We start from the raw sequence: 5065 nt of genomic DNA on the forward strand, positions 1-5065 counted from the left end.
GTTCGAGCGTATCAGCCAGGTTCATGCTGTCCTCACAAATAACAGGGTCCCTCTCACTAGTGAATACTGAAGCAAATTATTCATTAAGGACCTTCCCTACCTCCTCTGACTCCAGGCACAAGTTCCCTTCACTATGCCTGATCAGCCCTACCCTCACTCTGGCCACCCTCTTGTTCCTCACATAAGTGTAGAATGCCTTGTTGTTTCCCTTAATCCTACCCACCAGGCTTTTTCATGCCCCCTTCTAGCTCTCCTAAGTCCATTCTTCAGTTCCTACCTCGGCCCAGGTTAACAGAAACCATGGACCAGGTTTACTTAACAAGAATGGCTATTTATTACAAATAAGCAGATTTTAGTTACAGGTAAACAATTATGAGCCATTGATATATACTAATTAAAACACTAACTCCCTCTTACACTCATATGCGGACAGACACATGGTGTTATCGGTTGAGGGAAACCCTGGAAAGATCGTTCAATGGTCCCTGTCCACAGCATTTGCTGAGATCATCCTTTTGGCTTGTCAGGACTTGCTGTTTGATGTTTTGTCTCTTTCCCTCTCTCTTCAAGTGTTTTACACTTCCTTGCAGGAGTCACAGTGCAACTGGTTCACAACTTACAAAGTCTCTGACATATTGATTAAAAGCAACAATTTACAGTAACTTGTAAGGGAAAGTAAACTCCTTCCTTCTGGCTTTGTACCTTTACTATAAACACCAGCTCAGCGCCTCCCTTTCTAGAGATCCAAAGGCTTCTGCCTATGCTATTCATACCCACAAGCTGTTCAGCTACTTGGGAGCCAATCACTTTGTTGTTGGCAGGCAGTCAACACTCGACCGACCAATCAACCATTTGTTGCCGGTTCCCATTTTGTTCAATAAACCAAAGAACTGTGAATGCTGGAAATCTGAAACAAAAACAGAAATTGCTGAAGAAAGTCATCAGGTCCGGCAGCATCTGTGTAGAGAAAGCAGAGTTAATGTTTTGGGTCCGGTGACCCTTCTTCAGAAGCGATTTCTGTTTGTCCTATTCTGTACACACTCCCTTGCTCTAGTTTGTCTGAAACTAAACTTTCTCCACTGATTGTAAGTGTTGTTTATGCTGTTGTTTGTTCAATGATTGCTGGTAACTCTCTTAAAATCCCTTCCACAAACCTTGATCTTTTTTTTAAAAACAATTCTTTTCCCATTTTGCCGGCAATCAAAAATATTACAGTCTTTACAAAAAAGAGTGTTTGCTGCAAGTGTTAAAAATTGATTTAAAAATTGAGTTTAAGAGAAAAAGAGGTGGGTGCAACACACCACAGTCCTCTTGAAATTAATTGGTTACATGGTGAGGAGAATAATTGAGTTCAAGTTGCTATCCATAACTGTCTGTGATTGGAAATTTTAGTTTACATCTTAGCACTCTCATTTTAAAGGCTGTTTTCTTCCATAAATCTTTACTTAGACATCCAGAACACAAGGGCTGGTAAATACAATGTTAGAGAGGCAGTAAATATCTGTATGGAGTCCAATTCCTCATCGGCTAGCACAATACCTAGACATAAAGGCAGTTGCAAACTGCAAAGAATAGATTGCTGGATATTTCTGAATGGATAAACCCTTTTCATGTTTAGTCAGGATTAGGTTCAGATAAAAGTGTAAAATGGCCTGTGGTTACTGGGCCCACATGAAGAATAGTTAGGCAAAGAAAGGCAAACAGCTCATATAACCACCAGCCCAGGTTAGATTGCCATCTTCAGGAGAGGAGGATGGGTGGAGGAATTTCAGGGAGTAAAATACGTGTGCAAGTTGTCGTTTCACCCAGAGATCACAACAACATTTGAAAGGCAGTACAAAAAATGGATTCAATTGCATAGTAATGCAATATTCTGAATCTTTAATGATCTTAATGGAATCAATGCAATGTTCCTCCACTGAATATTACAAACATTGTTACATTGTTACAATGTATCACAAAGACCCCTCCCACCTTGAGAGTATTTAATTATTTATTTTTAAACTGTTACTGGACTGTTCACAATTAATCTTACAGTCCTGCTTATTAGTTGTCTCAGTGTTTTTGAGCTTATTTGAGAATGACAGGTGCCTCAGGCACTTAAACATGTTTGTGTCACGTGGAGAAAGCTGGGCCTGTTACCAGAGAGTGCCCTGTGTTGATAATGTAGATCCTGTCAGTGACTCGAGCAGATCCTTCCACCTTTTTGCCTGAATGTATTTCTCCCTTTCCTTTCAGCTCCTTGTACCAACACGTCATCCACTCTAAACCAGAGCTGTCAACATTTGACAAATGAGATTTCTAGTTACTAAAATTGCGAAGAATAAGATGCAGCTCTCTCATGGGTTACAAAGGGCAGCCGAGTGTCATAAATATATTATCACACTTTTCCATTTTTCTTTTTATTCTTTCATTGTTTTCCCATATCTATATTTTTTTCTGCCTTCTTATAGGTTTTACAAGTGGTTACTTGCAGATCCCACAGCCTTCTGTGCAGAGAATTAGTTATGCATGTCTATAATTTAATGAATGTCTGTCATAGCTCACACATACACACGCCTGTTGCAATGGTCCGGGAGACAATTCATCTTTTTTTCACTAATGCCCACAGTAGCAACACTAAGGGTGTTCTCCAGCTGACCCCAATGATACTATTTATAGGAGGGACAGAGGTCACCCCAGGCCATGGAATCCACCTGCTGAGCCCTGCTACAATTAAAACCCGTGTAGGTATGGGTGACAATGCTGTGAGCTCCCCACCTACCTTTCCTATGATTAGGGAGCTGGCTAACAGGCATTAAAATAATAGTTTCCTGATACAGAGGTTATGCAAAACTTAGAAGGTCCACTTTTTTATCCTTTAAATGTGCTTGAATGGTGAGTGGGGAGAAGTGATTATCATGAGATGAGAACCTTCTGGTTTTAGGCAAATTGTGGAATTGGAATTAATTACCAATCTGGAATTAGGAGTCTAATGATCACCATGAATCTGTTGTTAATTGATAGAAAAACCAATCTGTTTCACGAATGTCCCCAGGAAGGAAACTGCAATCCTTACCTGGTCTGGCCTACATGTGACTCCAGACCCACAGCCATGTGGTTGAATTTTATCGGTAATTAAGGATGGGCAATAAATGCTGGCCTGCCCAGCGATGCTCAAATCGTGTGAATGAATAAAACAAATGAAACAACTTGGAACAATTCACACTTGGGTTCTGACACAAAGCCTTCTTTCTCCTGGACCACTGTGAAGGGGTTGATCGAAGGCCAATGGCCTCACTCTCCTGGTATTTCTGATTTCAGTCACAGTGTTGCACAGAAAGATGGAATGAAGGCTGAATATCTCTCGAAAGAAAGATTCCATAAGCATAGATGAGCTGCTACTCTCAGTCCACAGGGAGTACAGTTGTCTCCTGTTCCTCTACTGCCCACTTCCCCAGCAGCTGATTGAGCAAGTGTGGGTCGATTTCTGGGACTAGATTTGTCCAGCTTTCTGTCCTCTCAGCTGTAAGCTGTCCTGTTTTCCACTTCTGCTGATTCTTTTAGTGGTTCTATCGATCGGAGGATTTCCACCTGAAGGATTAAATTGCATAGTTCCTGGGGTCAGGCACAGGGGCGATGACGTATGATTAATTATTCTGTGTAGTACTGTCAGCACAGCATCCTCATGCTGTTTGCTCATTATCATGATTTCTGTCAGCAGTGAGCATGACTTAAAGCCAGCCTGTGCTGTTTATTAAGTAAATTATTAATCTGTACCTCTTCAAGGGAAGGTGTATAATGGCAGCTACAGGCTCAGACATGAAATAGTACAAGAAGTCCTCCAGAGAAATGATGACAAGGCAGTAAAAGTGGAACTCTGTGGAGGTCAATGGCAGGAATCTTGCCCTGAGCGTATGGATGAAGACACTCAAGAGACTAAATGGCCTCCTGAGTGATCAGGGTCAGTGAATCCATTGGTGACCTACAAACAAACAGTCTATCAGTTAGACCTTATACTGACCATGCAAAGCTCCACCACACCCTCACACACCTTGATTAGTGTTGCTGCAATCTTCACTCTCACATCTTACACAGCATATCCACTGTCAGCTGTTTAACCATGAAAACCACATCATCTTAATGGTCAATATTTTACTCTTTCTTGCAGGGGATACACAAATTGACCTTTGCCCCAACTCCTTATGAAGATAATGATGTTAGTTGTTATTGGGAGGCCCATGGCTGTGGCTGTGATCAGCTGAGCAGTAAACATGGTGATATCTTTGTATCTAAAACTCACTTGCTGCTCTTTTCACCATCTCTTCCAATTTACAAGCTGATGATACGGCAACTGTGCACCTCTTAATTTTCCACCTCCCCTCATCGTAACCTCATCCTCGGGTGTGTTTTTCCTTTCAGATACTCAAGAAATGCAATCTCAAGAAAGGCAATGGAGGTGACCAAGTAAGCACCGGTGGTAGTGGGATGCTAGTGGAGTTTTGGTGAGATTTGTTCAATTTAGACTGAATTCCTCTCCATGCCCTACAGACCTGGGACAAGAAGGAGTGACATGACCCCATGAAAATAATTCCAGACAAAATGAGATGCAGTTCCTGCTCCTGGAGCTAGAAAGAACCCAAGTTGGTACCACATACCTCACCTGTTCAGCAGATCCAAAAAGCCTCTCAGCATAATGGGAATCATCAAGAATATTGATCGATGTTCACGGTGAAGGGAAGAATCTGGCACCAACTTGGCACAGGGCTTTGTGCAGAGGTGGAACTCAACCCTTCTCATGTGGCCATTTCCACCAAAACACATTGGATTCCAAGGCAGTGTTATGGGATCAATATGTTGATTGCAATTTCTCCTTTCTGGAGTCTGAGCTCTGCCATGGACTCCAGCCCATTATGGCTGTGGATCACAGTGTTTCAAAGGTCTCACAGCAGCCCCACAATTAGTCCTCATGCAATTGCTGAGGCTCTCACTGAGAGTGCGGCACTGGTTCTGTGCAATCCAAAGCTGTCATCCTCTCTCAGGGTGGTTCGTCCTCCAAATCACTGCCACTCTGCCAATGTTCTTC

This window comes from Chiloscyllium plagiosum, chromosome 17, assembly GCF_004010195.1.
Source record: "Chiloscyllium plagiosum isolate BGI_BamShark_2017 chromosome 17, ASM401019v2, whole genome shotgun sequence".
In the NCBI taxonomy this organism is placed as follows: domain Eukaryota; kingdom Metazoa; phylum Chordata; class Chondrichthyes; order Orectolobiformes; family Hemiscylliidae; genus Chiloscyllium; species Chiloscyllium plagiosum.